The following is a 19,438-nucleotide window of genomic DNA, read 5'->3' as shown; positions in this document are numbered from 1 at the left end:
GGTGCAACTGTTGCGCTCGTGGCGGCGTGACCGGTTCCTTCCTGCTTGGTTGAATGACAATGCGCTTCGTTGTATGGGGGCTTCGGCTCTGAACCTTATGATGGCGCCTGGCAGACAATCTTGCTCATTCGCTCTGGCATCTAGGAGCATGTAAAGTGGTGGGTAACGTCCTGTTTTTAATCAACAAGTATTTGAAGCGCGAACTCAGCAGGGAGAGTTGGGATAGGCGGATGCACGGAGTGGATGCGGGGTTAGCGCCATCCTTTAGAGCCCAAAAATGTGGGTGCATCAGTTTTTCAGCACGCGAATCAAACTGCCAGTATGCGCATGCGCAGTGCCGTGCGTATCTTTGTCGTCTCAGCACGCTCCCGCACCTTATTTTCAATGTAGCACTTGTGCAGTGGTTTTTAACGGCTGAGCTATTCCAAGCGGAGCCTTGTCGTCTGTCCGGTGGTGTCACGCAGGGGCAGGTTCCTGAAACCACAACCAGAGGGTGCCCCAGCCTCACCGGGATGGGAGCTGACCAATCAGAGCGCGTGTGCCTATAGGGAGGAGAGGATATGCAGCCGGCGTGCGCCCTTTCGCCCGGAACGAGAGGCAGCGTGAGCTCACCTTACGAGGCAAGGCCGACGACCCGCAAATACCGAGTTTCCAGTGCGGGAAGCCAAAGTCAAGCGTCAAAACTGAGTGGCATCAACAAAATTAAATCTTACGGCAACGCCACCTTTGTGGAAAATGCTCTGTATATCTCAATCTACCGTAGGTATCATGAAAAAAATGCCGAAGTTACCCTGCAGGACGACTCTACAATCACACGTGCACTCGTGTGTCAACAACTGCTCTTGTTTTTTGATGAAATGCTAAAACAACATTTCTGTCGCTGTTTTACACACCCTTAAAGGGTATAAATGACTTGAGTTGAACAAGATGGACTGGCGCGTAAAATGATTAACTAATATGCTAACATATGCTAGAATGAACCAGGAGAGCGGCATGTGGGCCGTTCTTACAAAGTAGGCAATGCTTCGGAGAGGACATTTAGAGCAAGTTGGAGTATCAAAAATTAAATTAATATTTTCTGACAAAGGCTCTCAGCACATGACAACTCCAGAATGAACCACCTGTCTGGGGAAGCAAGAAAGCAAGACGCCATTGTAGTCTTGGTGCCCGGGGCTCTTATTTATGGTTCGGTTATCCCCTCTGGTGTGCAGGTGTCATGTAGTTGTGAGGAGATGATTCCTCGGTGACAACTGGTAGTCCAGCATCGGGTAACATTGACTTCGCAAAAATGTACGAGCCTCGTCGATTGATTCCTAGGAGTAGGTCAATTTGGACATCTCTATATCCGGCTCTGGCAGAACTGTAAAAATAGTTCCTAGAAATTTTTAAGTCCCATGTTTGAGGGTTACAGCAGGGTAGCTGCAGTAACGAAAACCCCCTGAAAATTTGCCCCCCCCCCCCCCCTCGGAAATTTCTTGGAGCAGCGCACTGGCCGAGTGCAGCGCTAGCCTTTTTTCCTCCCCATGTTTGCTAGTGAAATTGTGTTCTAAGAACTCTGTTGTTGTTGTGATAGCTTTTTATTTCCTCAGTTTGTCATTTGTTCCTGTTTTTTGCCTAAAAAAGTTGTAGGCATTTTCAAAGTGTAAGCAGTACCGTGCACGCCGGTGATCGTCTGCTCGCCGTATAAGTGCAGGCGACCATAGCCGGCAGCTGCGTGCAGAAAGACGCCGCTTCTTTATCGTTTACAAGTTCCCCAAATACCTAAGTAGGTTAGATGCATAAACAAGTAGTTGGGCAAAATAAGTTCTGGAATCAGCTTTCAGTTCTGAAAAAAAATGTGTGAGTTGCAAACGTGTGGAGCAGAGTTCTTCAATTTATACCAAATGTGAAACTTCGCTTCAGAATCCGGGTGGCGCGTGCCCCCCTCTTCCATCGAAGCTGACGGGACGCCCCTATAGGACAAAAACGGAACTTCAATGAACTACTAGTACTTAATCACAATTTTTTTGCTAAAATTAGCTTGCTTTTTAAATTAGACGACATTAAGTAAGTAAAATTTACTTACGTTATTATGGTTTTTCTAATGACCTACGGAAGCAGCCACAAGAACTTGAGTACTACAACTTTCTGCCGGCAGACCATAGGCTAGTCAACTTCCCTGTGCTTGCGCCAGCGGGCGCGGGGAGGTAACCAAAGACCGGCGTTCGATACATGGGACCTATGGGGAGTTTTCCAACTGCTATATGTCCAGTTGCTATGGTGTGTATTGCAATAACAGTGTGCTGTAGCCGACCGGTGTGATGTCTTTGGCAAATTTATATTGCTGCGACGACACACCTTTGTAATAAAGAAACTGGCCCGTACGGCACAGCAGCTAAACTTCTAGGCACAATACCGTAAACACCGACATGGCAGGCTCTGGGACGCCGGCTCAGGACGTGCTACGTCGCATACACCCCGTATGACAAAAATTAAACTTCTCGTGTGGGAGAAAACATGATAGCCATAAACAAAGCCGCACTCGCTTCGGGCAAAGCGATATCAAGTCGCTTCTATGCATTGAAACGATGCACTTAGTCGACACTTGCATCACCGCATCGAAGACGAGGATTGCCAATTTTATACCCTTCTCCCCTTCATGTTGTCAAGCCCTTGACGGTCACGAGGCTCCATTATGATGCTTTTTTAAGCCTAAGCGGATAAAAATGGGGGTGTTTTTCGGTGACCCTCTCGGCGATGGTGACCCAGACCGCAGCCGTTCGTGTGCTCTTTGTTGATGACTCGCGTGACTTCTCGCTAGATAAGGGCGAGATAAAGTTTCTGTGAAGGACACAACCGAATAATAAAGGCCGTTCCGCACGTGAGAGGGCGCACGTGCGCACCGGTTCAATATTCCATCTAATCTGGAAGCATGGCCGTCGGCGGTCGAAAAATGAAAACGCGAAGGCCGGGATTTGAAACGACGCATCACGCAGGGTCGACTATTTTATAATCTAGTCATGAGCTGAGTTACCCTAATGGAGCTTAACCACAAGGTTCCCAGAGGAACTATATTTCAGAGTAAACAGCGTTAAAAACTTTTCCACTTCAGCAAACAAAGGAAGCAACACTGCGGACACGTTGAACACATTGGCCATTATCCTGTCCTGCTTTATCCTGTCTGTTAAAGTGAAGACGAAAAAAAAAAAGCCGCAAATGTGGTGAGCAAAGACATTAGCTATTTGGGACGCTATTTTGTTCATCGGTCATCGTCTTAATAAGTTTACAGGGAACAATTAACGGGTGTGGCCGTAGAAGGAAGAAAATACTTCTGCCAGCAGCCTCACTCAAATTATTCGATACCGGGAGCTACGCAGTTCACAATGTTCACAATTAGACTTTATCGTCCTTCGACAATATTGGCAGATCGAATGATAGCGACGGCCCGTTGGTTCCGTAGTAAAGAAGGCAAATAAACCGAGGTGAGCTTCGAGTATTGTGAAGTTTGGTGAACCAGTTGCGCAAATTACCTTGGCATAGTGTACGTTAAACATTGAAAAGTCTGGCCATTTGGTTCCAACATGGCATAACTGTATTGGTGGTCTGGCGGGAAATAGGCGTTCTTTCTATTTTTAGTTCGTTCTTTTTTTCTAGTCATTCCTCCGTTCCTTCCTTCCTTCGTTCCTTCCTTCCTTCGTTCTTGCCTACCTTCATTTTTTCTTTCCTTCCTTGGTTCCTTTTTCATGCATTATTTTCTATCTTATTTCTTTCCCTCTTTTCGGCCTCTCTCTGTTGTTTACTTTTGTTCACTTGTTTCTCTCGTTTTCTCTTTCCTTCCTTTTTTCTTTCTCGCCTTGCATCATTCTTCCTTTCTTTCATTCTTCCTTTCTTTCTTCCTTTCTTTCTTCATTTCTTTCTTTTTGTTTCCTCTACCATATTTCTCCATTTCCGTCTTTCTTTCTTCGTTTCTCTCTCCTGTATTCTTTTATTTTTTTCTCATTTTTTATCAGCCAATTCTCGACTCATCACAGTGGGATCTCTTGCCAGATGCACGCTGCGTCACTCTCGCTACTGGTCGGCCGTGATGCGTTCCTGAGCAACCATTTACGGCAGCCTCTGGTCGCAGCTGCCATCGTCATCTGCCAATTCCCCCGAGAAGGTTTGCGGCGTCAAGCGTCGCTTCGCTGCATAACGGCCAATTCTTCCGATTGTGTATGAGAGCCATCATGTACTAGCGCAGTGGATGATGGGATAGTGTGGTCCACCGATAACACCTGTACTACTGCGCCACTAGCAGATGCACTGATCAAACCTGTCCGATGTAGTAGAACTTGAGCGCGCACTGTCCGGATGTCAATAGACATACCTACATTAAGGCGGAGGATCTCTCGAAGACTTTCAAAGGTATTTTGTAGGATAGCTTAAGACAGCCTATGAAGACGAGAGAGTTCGAATTTTTGGAGTGAGTGAGTGAATAAACTTCATACAACAGCAAGCCCCACTATCTTCAGGCGCTCACCAGGGGAGAGGTGTCGCCAGTCTAGAATACGTTGGTGCTTGGTGGCGAGATGGGACATGCAAACCAGTGTACGCTGGATGGCTAGTGATGAGCTGGCCAGCAGCTCTACCCACTGCTGGTGTATAACGCTAGGAAATTAGGGGGGCGGGGGAGCTGACATGTGTGGGCATGCAAATGTTTTGTGAAAAAATATGCAGTACGTTTCAAGATGACTGAGAGCGTTCGATTGCGCTGGTGGGTACGATAGCAGTACGGCTGCCCGACAAGGATTTATGAATCTTTGTAGCGCCCGACGTAAAAGTTAAACAGAGTATCGGTGAAAGCTGTGAGCCTATTTCATTTCCCGTGAGCGTTGACGACGGCCATCTAAAAGAAAGACACACGCAGTTACACTCGTTTTCTGCTGAGCTTTCGTGAAGGTGGCTCTGCTCACGGAGGTTTTGCGCGCGTAGCAAGACATGCATGGAAACTTGGCCTACGTCGGCGCCGAACTCGGACCACTGCGTCCTTTCAGTTAAGTAGCATCAAATAAAGAAATACTTTCTGAACACTGTCGCGGCGTGGGCCGCACCCGAGCTGAAGTCCCGAGCTTCTTTCGCGAAGAAAACGAACATCCCGGTATGTTCTATAACTGTATGGTCCCCAGCGCAATCATAAGGTGTTCTGAAACATTTGGGAAACGCCGGTGGGTTCGTTTTCCAACATCATGTGCTATAGAACGACTGGCGCTCAAATGCACACCGGGAGTTTTTGTTCGCCGAGATGAAAAATACAGGAAACCCTAGTTATATAATCTTAGCTTAAAATAAACTGAAATGGTGTGTCGATACGAGGTAGTCAGTACGCCATCAATGAATTAGGTTTAGGCGCGAAGCACAGCCTCAGCAAGAAAATGGATTTTCACAGGATAGAGGTGCTACTGTCAATATCCCTTTGACAGAACCGCCTCTGTCCTGTCAAAATCCCTTTTCTTTCTGAAGCTGTCCTTGGCGCCTAAGCCTAATTCATTGATGTCTTCAATTAAAATTTCTTGAGGAATTTTTTCTTACATCACAGGCGTATAGCAGGGGTCGGAAACCTGCGGCCCCCAGCACATCGTCAGAAACCGCCCCACCTATCCTCCTGTCAATTCTATCTGAAGGCGGACTCGCCAGTTTTCACTTCAAATGCGGTTAGACGGGAGACAAGAACAGAGAATTGATCGCTTCCAGTTGGCATGTTCCGCCATCTTCATACTTAGCCACATTATTGTCAATATTGTCAAACCACTCGTATTCATTAGGCGCAATCTGCATTCAGCTAACACATCTACAAAGCTTTTGGCCTACCAAACACTAGTTCGATCGAAGGTAGGAAATGCAGCACAAATCTTGAACACCCATCAGTCGTATCTCGTAGACAAAGTTGAAGCACTCCAAAATAAAGCTACCCGGTTCATTCTTACGAACTACTCACGAACGTCAAGTATAACCGAAATGAAATATCCCTGAACTTACCCCCTCTACAACATCGCCGGCACCATAGTCTTTTATCGGTTTTTCATAGGCGATAACACGGGTAGTTTTCTTTCGCTGTCTCTCGCATAAAACCCGCTAGTCGCGTGTTTTCCCCGTTTAGATAATGCAGTGAAAGTCCAGCCAATCAATATTTGCACGCACCAACCTATTTTTATTCTGGTTATTCTTACTTGCTCCTCGTCACTTGAATCAGCTCCGTGGTAACATCGTCACCCTCATTAACCATGACCCATTTATCAGAGTCACAATTATTCCTGAATGAATAAATTATTTTTCAATGTTTGTATCATTTCTGAACCTGTTCGATTTGTTAAATGTTCAACATTTGTGTGATTTTTTACCTTCGTCATTTTCAACACTGTCATTTTTGAAATTGGATAACAGCCGTGCCCCTTTTTGTGTACCGTTCATTTTGCAACTATGCATTTCCATATGAATGAATGTGTTTGTATTTGCACTTCCATGAGTGGTACTGATTTCAATGCTACAATGTGTTTATTTTTTTTCACTCTCACCCCTATGTAACGCCCGTAAGGGCCATTAGGGTAAATGAATAAATAAAATTGTCAAATATTATAGTGATTTTTTTCTCGTGGACCTCTCTTTTCTCGTGGACCCAATTAGCCATCCGGCCCCCCACCTCAAATCGTTGCCTACCGTATTTATCCGATTGTAATGTAGTCACAATTATTAGGCGATGGTGCAATTTGGAGAGTAAAAAAAATCGCCATGAATTTTTAGGCGGGCAGTAACTTTGAGACTACGGATTTTGAGAAAAAAAAACTCGCCTTATATTTGAATAAATACGGTATTAACCTTTGACTCGGGTACAGTGAAGCCACCTACCCTAAATACTGGGTGTCCTTGTGGGCTGTTCCGAAAGCGTCGCAGTTTTATAAAAAAAAGTTGAAAAAACTGTGGCAGGGTCCCTGAAATCTCACTGACGTCCGCACCTACGAACAACATGCTTTTGCGACCGAGCCGGTACTTTCCATGCCGAAATACGTTGCGCAAATGTGACGCCAGGGCGGCGCGCTTTCCCCTTTACACCTCGGACCCACGTGCCTGTCTTCTCACTCAGACACGCGCAGATTGGAAGGCCGTCACTCGGCGACGTCGAATGCTCGACCGACCGTATCTGCACCGCACATCTCATCCGCTCGCTGCGTATATGCGATGCATCGCCAGCTTCGCGCCGAGAAAGGAACACCGATTTTCCCCTTTCTTCGCTTCCCTCCATCAGCCGCCCATCTGTGCCCCGAGATCTCGCTCTCTGCAGGTGTGGCGAGGCCCGCGCCAAAACCGGAGTAATCCGGATGGGTCCGGTTCGTGTTAACTGTTAATGCTCTGGCTTAGCTCGCTGCGCGGCCAGACCCGCTCGCAAGCGTAAATGCCTAAGCTAGGAGCGACCTTCACGACGACGCAGTTTTTTTTTTTGTACTTTTGGCATTGGAGGTGGAGGGGAATTGTTACCCTGAGTATACACACTTGAGGTATTTATTCCTCCGGGGGGCGAAGTCTCGGTGCCAGAAACTGGTTCATAGCATTCTTCCCCCTTGCTTATCCCATTTCTTGCGTGCGTAGATGATCCTGACAGGGCAGTAAGGTTGAGTTTTGCGCTGCTTTAATAGACCGTGTGGTTTGTTGAAGGGAATCATAAATTGTCTTTATTCCTCCGGGGAGCGAAGTCTCAGTGCATCGAGGTAGTTCAAGGTATTTTTGCCTGTTTTTCAACCTTTCTTCTACCTGTACTTAATTCTCCCGTGCCGCAACTTTGACTTTTGCGCTTGCTTTAATAGACCGTGCGGTTTTATGAAAAAAATCATACATTTTATTTATTCCTCCGGGGAGCGAAGTCTGTGAGAGTGCCAGGAACTTGTTCACCGCATTTTTTTTGCGTTTTTTTTTAAACATTTCTTCAGCCTGTACATGATACTCACGGGGAAACAAGTTTGAATTTCGCGCTTGCTTTAATGGATCATGGATTTGCTGAAGAAAATCGTAAATTTTGCGTATTTCTCCGGGGAGTGAAGATTGCGTGCCAGGATCTGGTTCACCAGAATTTTGGCATGTTTTTAAATTTTTTTTTCCGCCTGTACGTAACACTCACGGGCAATAACTTTGACTTTTGCAGGCGAAAAAGAGGGGATAGGAGCGCGGCCACGCACACACTTTAGTCCCTTTGTGGGGACTATAGTTTTTCATCCAAGCGTGTGTCCTTCATGAAAAGCAGAAGGGCTTTTGTTGCCTTCTGCGAAGTTTTCATCGCCTGAACACCCCTTCCCCAGTGTCGAGTAGCAATCCAAGCTCTAAGCCTGGATAACCTCTCGGCCTTTCCGTTCGTTTTTCTCCTCCTCCTCCTTGACTTTTGCACTTACGTAATTAGACCGTCTCGTCTGTTGAAGGAAATCATACATTTTACTCATTCCTTCGGGGAGCGAAGTCCCAGGGCCGGAAACTGGTTCACCGCAATTTTCTAGGCTTTTTTAAAATTTTTTCCGCCTGTCAATGGTGCTCACGGGCAATAACTTTGACTTATGCGCTTTCTTTAATAGACCATGCCGTTTGTTGAAGGAAATCATCAATGTTATTTATTCCTTCGGGAAGTGAAGTCAGTGCCAGGGACTAGATCATAGCACATTCCGCTTGTTTTACCCATTTCTTCCACATGAGAAGGCAGTAACTTCGGTAAATTACGAGAAGGCAGTAACTTCGGTTCTTGCGCTTCCTTTAATAAACCGCGCTATTTTCGAAGGAAATAATACATCTGAGGGTAAAAAAACAAAATGCTGTCGCCGTTCCTTCGAGAGACTTAAGAAATAAAAAGAGAGCAATAAAGCCTCCCATGGAGCTGAGATTAATCTTAACGGTGGCCATTAGAAAGCAACCGCCCCGATTTATGATCGTCCGAACTGGTTTGAGCAGGGGAATTACCGTCCACGCAGCTCTCTTAATGCCAGCTGGGCGCGAATTCTCTTACGTGTTGCACTGCATTCGTTCCAGGCCGTGTTGCCGCTTCAGCGCCGACAGACATTCAAGGTCGCGCTTGGCTTTCTGACGCTGGATAAACGGATGGTGAATAGCTCCCTTGAGGCCGCGATTAAGACATACGGAAGTAACGCTTGCTGTAAGCCCCAACTGTAGCCATGGCGTGGCTCTTTCTTGTTAACTGAGGGTCGAAGCGCTTTTGGCAGGTGCAGTTTTTTTATTACGTTGACTTCTTGATTGTGGGGAAGGGAAGAAGGGGTGTAGTTTGCGTCGTGTTCTAACAAACGTACACGTCAATCGTTGATTTTATTTTGCTTTTGCTACAGTGCTAAGCCGAACATTTTCCCTTCAAGCACGCGCGCGAATACAAAGTGCCCTCGATGAAGACAAGCTGTTCCTTTCGTAATCGTCATCATCATCACCATCACCATCATCATGTTTGTGTCCACAGCGGGATGAAGGCCTCTCCCATGTTCCTCCCGCCATTGCTGTTTCGAGATTTTATACTCCTTTCTTAATATCCGAATGACTTATCTCATCACTGCATCCAGGTACTGTTCTTCCTGTTCGTCTAGGCTCGTCTCTCGGTAGGCATTCTGCTAATTGTGGGGAAAAACTCACGGAAAACCGACCAACCGGCGCACTTCCTTTGGCGACACTTATAATTAGTAGGTTGATGGCAAAAAAAAAAGTTATTCTCCAGAACCGCAACCAGAGGCATCCATTGTCGTTTTGAAGGCCTAGCTAAGGAAGTGCTTTCCTTGATGCGCCTATCGATTTTTGTGCGTGGCATTTGGTGTTCTTCCTTTTGTTATTCCTTTGTTCTTCATTTCGTTGTGGCTTCTTCCTCGGATTACATGCACCCTTCACGTGGGAATAAGCCTAGTCGCCAATAGCGGTGTCCTGCCCTCCTTGCGCTCTACCCCTGTGGGTTTTTTAGAGTCCGGGGTTTTTGTTACGCCGGGAGATTGATCGGTGTAAATTTGTTACTTATAACGCTGGGGAACCAATTCTTGTGAGCGAACAGCGTTTTATTTATTGAGTGCGTGAATGAAGAGGCAATGTTCTCCACTTACAGTCGAAATAAAACCACGCATCTATAGGCGCTACCGCAGGTAGCAATTTGAAAATAAGGGCTGCAAGGAAGGGCTACCCAGAAGCGTCAAGGATGTTAATCACTTTAAACCAGACTGAGCTATCCTTCGTGTGTGTTGCATGTATGGGTCGACCGGGCACTAACCAATGCAACCCTGTACAATGCCGCGCTCTCAGACTTTGAAGAGACCCTGCAACACTTTCGATAAGCGCTTTCACTCTTTCCTTCGCGTCTGGAACCACTGCGAATGCTACAGTTATCGCCAGCACGGACCGACACTGTGTGATTTGCTCGTCGCACCAGATACGCCTTCCATTTCTGCTTTGTTTCAGTTGCTTTTTTTTAAGTTGCTATCGAAAAGCGTTCATTGCTGCATCTGAAGGAAAACCGGCCAACAGCCGCTACATCGCCTTAGTGACGTAATTCGAGCCGTCAGAGAACGTCAACACCGGGAAAGAGAAAAAAATCTTTTGAGCGAGTTTCCAAGTTATCTGGTGGTGGGCACAGAGCAGTAATTTTTGGCTGAGGCACTTTGTGACCCCGTAATGTAAGTACCAGGTATGTTGGGTGACTGCGTTCTGCAAGCATTTAAGATGAAAATAAAACTTGAAGAGAGTGTTGCACACGTGATTTAAAGAAATCACGTCTGCCGACTGTTCCAAGAACGCAATAACTGTGACGGAGCAGTTAGCAGAGTTTTTTATACTCATACCATAATGGAAAATAAATCATAAGGGCACCTGGACCTAGCATTGCACTAGGTTTCCACAATAGGGCTATCACATAAAATTTACAATGGCTCATTTTACTTAATGAAAGTACCTAAAGCCACTTGGACATACAATTGCGAGAGGTTTCCCCATTGGACATAAAATTGCAAACGCTTATTTTATTTTATAAAAGTAGCGCGGGTTCTTGTTTATGACCTGAAGCGTAGTGCTATGAATTCCATTTCTTGTAATCAAAGCGTCGCCCCCGCCAACTTGCCGAAAAAACAATATCAAAAATGAACAAGAAATCATAAGTGATGTTTTTACGTTAAAAAACAACGTTGTATCTTAAATTTCGTTTTGTTTACATTTTGGAGTACTTATTTTGTTTCAGGTCTGAATCAGTCGCTCCCTATTTTTTCTGCAGTATCAGCATTTGCATATCAACGTTTGTAGCATCGATACACACAGGGTTGATTTGAGAAAGACTTGACAAAGTTAGCTCTTATACGTCCGTGTTTCCTTCGTCGCTTGGTAACCGATAATGTTTTACCGTGGGTTTGAATGGCGTCAACAAATTCCAGATTTCTTTTTTCTGGTATCGTGCTGTGTTTGAAAGATGTGTTTTCGAATCGAGCAAAGTCCGCAAGCCTGATTTTAGACTTCTCGCACCCAAGTCTGTAAATTTGTGTCACAGATTGCCGATTCCAATCACCCACGCAGTTGCTCCGCATATCTCGATGGCAGGCCTGGTGGCTTTCATTAGGCGAGGAGCACTTGCTAATGAAGGCCGGGCAGATGGAACTCACTCGTCTAAGAAGAAGGAAAATGCAATTTACGACCTTTTAAGGAGCTCAAATACGCCGAGAAAGCGAAAATGCCTACTTTGCACTACCAGCGCCACTAATAGAGTAATAAACATCGTCCTCGTAAAGCGAGAAGCACAGGCTCTCCTTGATGGGTGGGGGCCGCGGAATCGCATTTAAAAATCGCATCGAATTCAAGGCAACGTTACTCAAAGCGGCTGTAAACATCGAAGGGGCGCCTTTACAACTGTCGAAGCCATCGCTGTCAATAACAAGGCACTGTGCAGTTTACGACCACGAATATTAAACAGCGTTCAAGGCAACGTGTTACCTTTTACGCGTGCAAGGCTTTAGCGCTGACCGCCACTGACGTCAAGCAAGATGAACAACGTAAAACTCAGAAATAGAGAAGATGCAAAAAAGTGGCATGTCGTTGCCGACGAAAGAGGACATAGGGAAGCCGGGCAAGGCACGAGTTATCGTTCATGCGCGACTCGGTTTCTTGCCCGCATGCGATGGGTTCTTTGAATAACGATAAAATTCGCTGCCCTGTTATGCATTTGCACTTTGTCTGATTTCTTTAAGAGCCGTTCAATTGCATGCATCGATATTTAGCAGTAGATGAAGTGAGTTCAAGGCCAGGTAAATAAAAAAGAGCTAAGCAGACGTCAGACACATGCGAATTAATCACTTGAAGACATGCCGTCGGGGATGGCTTTTCAGCGGAGACCGTTTTAAAAGAAACTGAGTCGCGAATCAGCGAAAAATCAAACAATTCCTGTAATCTCAGGACACAGTAGGGCATGTATGCAACTTTGCAGCACGAGCCGACGTGCGTGCAAGAATTCGTTTTACTGTTAGCGTGCAACAAAAGACCAAAAAGTTGCCGGTCTTGTTGCAACGAGTGAATGGTTTATTGAGACAGCTGTCATGGTGGTCGTACAGCTCAAGGAAGCCCACAAAGCTAACTGCCTGAAATGCGCCGCGCCGGCCTCAAACGTAGCGAACCCTCGGGATGAAAGCGGGCTCAAGAACATGCGATGACCAAGAATGACCATTACCAGAGCGTCTGTACTTCGTCGGATTTAGTAGGCATGGACATATATTCACACAGCCTGGGTCAAATAGTGACATTCTTCGCCAGAATTTCAGTGTCAACCAGGAAAGCATAGGACCTTTCTGTGCAAATGTGAAGTGTCCACAGGTACTCTGATGAAAACATATGACGTTTGGTTACCGTCCCTCTCTCTCCCTCCCTCTCACTCGCTCTCTCTCTCTCTCACTCACGCACACACACACACACATGCATACACACTTACGTAGGCAAGAACACGCACACGCGCACGCCCATTGACTTCATAACTGAGACTCTTGCTTGCAGTTGCACTTCCGTTCGCTCGTGGAAAAAGGATAAGAACTTCTGATACCGCCTACTTTTGTTCTGGACTATCAAAACAGATAACGTTGTTTTCGTTTCCTATTGCACACATGACAAATTTTCTCGTTAAGAATGACATTAATATTTCTGTGCTTTTCTATGCTGACTTCCGTCAACGTCTGTTTCCGGGCTCAATGTTTCTACAGCGAGCAGTCCAGCAAAACAAAGCAGCCATAATACCAATGTTGAAAGTTCCGGCGAGCTTGTTTAAAAGAACCCCTTCTAAAACTTGTCGGTTAGATAAGGGACAAACCCAAACCTTATCCTCACCGCGCTTAGAAAGCCTGCAAAACAAGGCGCGAAGAAAAAAGACTTCTTTTGGAGGACAGCTCGACCTTCTTGGGTATCCTTCAGCGGTTGTCGTTTCTGGCCACCGTTGCCAACGTTCCGTCCGTCCGCCAAAACACCGTTCGTTGAACTGCGCCAACATTTACGGGAGGCGAGCGGCTGCAGGCGTCGTTAGCACCATTTACGGGGACGCACAATGGAGCGTTTCGAATGCCTCCCTGCCGGCGCGGTGACGCAATTTGGAGAGAATGGCGACGCTACCTGTCGTAAGCAGTCAAGTGGTTTTTGACTTCACAACACCTGCAACAAGCCCAGCGCTGTACAGCCGTTGATGTGATCTCGGCGACATAGTAAATTAAACGATTGGGCAAACGGGAAACAAAAGACGCTTCCTGCGGCATCAAGCTATGATGCTCCGGAGCGGGGTGTAGTGATTGTGGGAGATTTGTGGGCGTGTTGTAACCCGACGTCGGAAGAACGAAAGGCAATTCTTCGCTCGCTGCCAACTGGTTTGAAACTGTTCGTTTTCGCGAGACCCTGGCAGCCAGCGGATATTTTTAGATGACACGTAAGTGCAAACCAAACTGGAACTTTGAAGATGGTAGAGAACACAAGAGAAGAAAAAATTCGAACAAGGTAACAGCACGATTGTGGCCTACGTTTCAGCAAAGAGAACTTCCTTTCCTCAGGCCCTGAGGAAAGCAAGTTCTCTTTGCTGAAACGTAGGCAAGTTTTTCTTCTCTTATATATATATATATATATAATTGTATTCAAGCTTTTTTTTCTGCTTCAGCTCGCTTCAATTGCTGAAGGGTAAGAACTAATGGGTAATCCGGGTTTTAATCATAACGAAGTTTCATTTTACGGCCTCGGTCTTTCCGGTAATAAATTAGTATTTTGAGGTCCTCGCGAATTTCAGCAATTGAGTTAGCCCTGGCCAATCCCCCCTTGTGGGTACGGTCAAAAAACTTTGAGAGTACCATCATCGAAATCACCACCACCACCATCATCATCAACGACAACAACAACAACTCTAGGGTGTGCACTCAGTAGGCCTAAGGTTTGGGTTTGGGGTGTACGGCGCGAATCAGGGCCTGCTGCTTGGCGTTCGCTTTGACCAAATCGGAATGCAGCCATCGCATATACGCCGGTTTCATAACGCGGGAGACTCAGGTTCGATTCCGGCCCCGGGAAACCTTTTTTCCTTTCCCTTCACCGACGATCATTCATGATCATCGTAAGAGAAAGTTGGCTTTCCTGTAGGGCTTATTGGCGCACAACGGCATTAGTGACGACACTAAAGCTTGGCTTGAAAACTGTGTACTGGAGTGAATTCGGACTCCCTGTAGTAAATCCCCAGTGTAAAAAAGAGGATTATTTTCATCACCAGTGTTGTATGTATTAACTGCAGTGTTATCCGCTGCAGTCCCTGCGCTTGAAATTGCTTATGTACCAAAACACCACCGTAACAAGAAAAAAGTTACACTGAATAAAGTGAACAAGCGTACCGATTTCCGAATGATTGCTTGCTTAAATATGCGTCAGCTGCAGCAGCCTGAGAAGTGAAGTTGTAACACAAGCAACTCAGGTTCTTGTGCAAGTATTGGACATTGTGAAGCCTCTTCTAGCAAATATTATCTAAGGCATAAAGTTACAAAATGCCCCGAAAAATATAAATGGCGCCGGTCCGTACTGTTGCAGCGTCACGATGATCTGCCTTCACGACTTGGCCTGTGTTGCAGCTTTGGCATCGGAATGCAAGCTATTTTTCGCCTGTAAGGTGTTCCTTTTCAAGGAATAGGCTTGAATTGTTGGCACTCTCTACATTCGTACGTTCTACCCCATAGTCGTACCCCGTCGCTACACTGTTGCTTCTCCTTTCTCCCTCTTAACAGAGTGGCTGACCAGAGCACTTTTTTAGGATGGGCTCCCTGTCCTCCCTTTCATTCAAGCTTACTTCTGCTAAGCAAATCTCGTGGGGTCCTCCAAAAATAAAACTTTGCCATCCCTTCCCAACGAAAGTTAAGAGAAGCGCGAAAGGTTTCTCACATCAAAACTGCGTCACAAGAGCATTAAAAGGTTCGCTGACAGTGCGTCCAACCTTCGCTAAAAGTGCGTCCAATTGATCGCCAATCCTTCAAGGCACTATATGGCAAACAAAGAACAAACTCATGCCAGGATTTTTCGAGCACTAAGTAAACGCATATGCGAACGATCTCAATGTATACCGATATGCGACACTCTTTATTCATGATCGATAAGTGTATTGTGCTGTCTAGAACAGTTTCTTCTTCGGGATTTTCACGTAACCGTTTCGATGCAATAAAAGCTCTGTTACACGCACGCGCCGCGTGTCCAGAAATCTTAGCAGGGATTTTCAGTCGACCAACCGGTCTATGAGGAAATGCTTTATTTTTTCTGACGAGCCGCCCTAAGAAATCTTCGGACAAAAAAAAAAAAAGGAAGTAATTGAAGATCCACTGACCGATCTTTAGGAATGCGGGAGTGCCTGTTCCCTCTCCCTCGTGAACTTGATGCTCGGCTCAACGCGCACGCCTCTCTCCTTCTACAGAAGTCTTCAACGGGGCCTTTCTCGCCTGTGTCTCGTACACCACGCCAACCGGACTTAGCGCAAGGAGCGACATGTAGCCACTGCCGCTTATAAAGCGAGCAAACGGTATACCACTGAGACGGGTTGACCGAAATTATAGGCTCACGTTCCGAACAAATTGGGGTCATTCATTAGTGGTTGGGTATATCATTTACGGGAGTTCGGTCGTACCCACCGCTGCATTAGATAAAGGAGCTGGTCTCGTGGTCTTGAAATGATTCGCCAAGTTATTTAAATGCTCCCCGGAATCTCAGACGATCGCAGTAAAGTGCAACTGAAATGGCGGACTTTTGGAGTTTAATCATTTAAGCAGATTGTTTAGCTGTAGAAGATATCACCCATGGTGTAGGAAATACCTCACATGGGAGAAACCAAGCCTTTCTGTGTGTGCGCATCAGGGACGGAGGAAAGCTTTTGCACGCAAACATCCTAAATCAAAAACGAAAATCTGCGAGTTCGTCCCTCGGACTCTAAAATAAATTGTAGGTGCTGGAAATTGCGGAAAGCTAGAATCGGCAATTTTAGAGGTCCCGTGCCGTCGTTGGCACGGGAACTTGTACGATCGATTGAAAAAAAGAATGCTTTTAGCTACCGACTCCGTCGATTTAAATGTGTTATTAAAAAAAAAGAACTGTGCGAATTCAACAGCTGTTTGATGTCATAACGTACATCGTTGCAGGAATGGCATTTCCGATAGCTTATGGTGGACAATTTGTCATTTATGTTTGAAATAACTGACTCAGAATTCAGCCCGTGCCTATGGTTTGCTTTCGGGGTTTTAAATAATATGGTTAGAATTTAAATAAGGCCTTAATTAGAATTCAAATAAGGAAAAGTGACTCTTTCCAGTCTCTTCACAGACAGCGTCCACGAAGATCAACCCGATCTTTGTCTGTATACAGTCGAAACTGGATCTAACGATACCTGATATTACAAATTTTCCGATGTAACGTACAGGTAGAGATTCCTCCGCGGGTGCCTATACGTCTCAATACTTTTATGAACCCGAGATAACGAAATAGATTCCCCGCCACTCCCGATTTAACGAAGTATTTCGAGCAACATACATATTAAAAGGAAGCAAATTCGAATGTGTTTAGTCAGAACGCCACGAACATCTGAGCATCCACGACTATTAAGCGCCGATGCAGACGCAGACGCCGACGCGGCGGAGAGCACGAACTATGAAGAAATCGTACAATTAGTTTCCGGCGCAAGAGGGGTGCCACTGGATGCGGACAACCGAGAAACTGGTGAAGCTCCTCTATTCACTCCAGGCTAGGTGATGCACGCTGTTGTCTTGCTCAGGCGCCTGGCCGGGGCTCAGCAAGGAACCGAGATGTGTTGACCGGGCTTGCGTGCAACGAGAAGTATGTCGATCTAATGCTAACGAAGCGCACGAAAGTGAAAATCACATGCTTTTTGGCCGGGAAATAAATTCGTACCCCTTGAACCCCTAGCTTTGTATTATTACTGTTTGCACGGCGGACTTTTAGCGCATCGCTAAATTACCGGCAGCGAGCACCACCGGCCGCCGCAATTTCGATACTATCGTAGGTATGCGCCTTTAGACGTCGAATTTATGAATTTACTGCTTGCAAAACGACAGTCCCGATTTTACGAAGTTCTTGGTTTAACTAAATAATTCGCGGTTCTTCGTGACTTCGCTAGATCGCGTTTCAACTGTATTTGTTTATTCCGCCCGGTAGAGGTGGACTAATGGAAGAGCTGCCTTGGAACGGCAAGCTAAAAAAAAAGTCCGGTGGCGTTGAGAGGAGTTCAAATTACCCGCCGTCTACACCTAGATATTTCAGTATCCCTCTTAACAGGGGAGACCGTCTGTGAAATGTTTGAGAAGAACAACTGCATCCAGATTTTAGGGAGATCCTACTACTTTTGCGAGGAAATGCTCGAAAGTTATTCCTTGTTCTGCAAAGTTCCCTCACGAAATTAGCATTGACAGTGAAATTTTGCTTTCTGCACGGTATCATTCTGAAGAGGTGGTGCTGCAAGGTTCCAGAGAGGTAGAAGCCGTGACGCGTAACTGTGCGGAGAGCAACTTTTGACGGCTGATTAGAAAAAAACCTGGAGGCTTCTTCAAGCTTATTTTGGTCAGTTAGTATTCACGATAAAGGATTCGTCAATCCAACGTAGCCTTTTTTTTATAAAACGGTTCTCGTAGGGTCCCTGAGCCGAACACGCAGTTTTAGAAAAACCTGTGAATGAAATGTACGAAAAATAGCAAGCATTGAAATTAGGTAATGATGATGATTAGGCACTCAAAAGTTTTTTTTACATAAAAAAATTTCGGGACTATGTCTTCTTTCTTGAAGTCAAAATTATCGCGAGGTGCTGCAGCTCTCTTGAGTACAGTTACTTATGTTCCAACAGTTTTTATTTTCTGAAGCACAGGTGCTTTATAGTGTAATATTTCAAACTGTTCTGAAAAGGAATGGATGAATCGGAAAATTTCCCGCAGGCCACAGAATACAAACTGTCGCTCTCACTAGAGTCTTCTTTAGCGCACGCAATTTTCATCCCTGCCACAAATGTCGCACACCTGGGCTCGAAAAAACAAGGTGCCCTTTTGAGAACGAGAAACTATCGATAGTAGTGGGAGGTACTGAGCAATCAGTCAGGGCCAGTTGCAGAAACCGAAAACTAGGGAGAAACATTTCAAAAAAGGTAAATTTACCTGATCTTCAAGAGACGGTAGCACCGGACGGGATGAGGCGTCTCAGATGAGCAGACGACAAAAAGCTCCGGAATAGGAAGAGGGCGCAGTCAAGTCCGTATCCCACGCAGACGACAAAAAGGCCAGACGCACCAGGGTTCGCACACAAACGAATAAAAGTGACTCTTTCCAGTCTCTTCACAGACAGCGTCCACGAAGATCAACCGGTAAAAGTCACACAAGAAGAAGGTCTCCGTCGGAAGAACTCAGATGTCCTACACCGCGCACCACTCAGCGATCGGCAAGTGAACGAGACTTTCTATTTGCACGGGCTTATACCCTTCCGTTCAAACGGGTAAGTGGGCGGGGTGTGCGAAAAAAAAATGTCAAGCTCCGGACGAACCGATTGGGGCACGGCCGAAACAGAAACTGAGCGCGAAGTGCCGTCAACGGGCCGCTTTCACTGGCGCGTTCGGCGACGTCTGCAATCCGCAAGGCAGACGACGGTGGGAGAAGCAAAACCGACGCCGCACCTTTCCCCGGCCTGGGGCGGCGAAGAGAAGCGGTAGAGAGGATGAGGACGCAGAGGGTGAGGGGAGCACTACACCTGTCTCACCCTCACTCTCTTTTCCTTGACCGGAGGCTGAGGCGCGAACGCGAAGTGAGAGAGGCCGGGAAAGGGTTGCTGCGCGAGGAGAAATGTCCCGTTCTCGCTTTCAACGTTCCACCTTGCGCTTTTGCTCGCTTTTCTTGCTGCTGCCACCTCCGCTTCGACTGGCGTGTCGGACGTGATCTTGGCTCCCTTTCTCCGA

At 46.2% G+C, this 19,438-nt stretch overlaps 1 protein-coding gene across 1 annotated transcript in view; it reads right to left on the bottom strand.

Moving 5' to 3' along the window:
- LOC144148097 (prestin-like) overlaps nucleotides 1-19,092 on the bottom strand; it is a 246,147-nt gene extending 227,055 nt beyond the window's left edge. The window contains exon 1 of the mRNA XM_077679686.1: nucleotides 18,648-19,092. The gene's annotated coding sequence lies outside the window, so the exon portion shown is untranslated. The remainder of the gene's footprint in view (nucleotides 1-18,647) is intronic.
- Nucleotides 19,093-19,438: the final 346 nt, after the last annotated feature.

The sequence above is a fragment of the Haemaphysalis longicornis genome, unplaced genomic scaffold (assembly GCF_048455015.1).
Source record: "Haemaphysalis longicornis isolate Haplotype H1 unplaced genomic scaffold, Haemaphysalis longicornis Haplotype H1 scaffold_76, whole genome shotgun sequence".
Taxonomy (NCBI): domain Eukaryota; kingdom Metazoa; phylum Arthropoda; class Arachnida; order Ixodida; family Ixodidae; genus Haemaphysalis; species Haemaphysalis longicornis.
The sequence above is the reverse complement of the archived record's forward strand: the minus strand, read 5'-3'. Positions and strand labels throughout refer to the sequence as shown.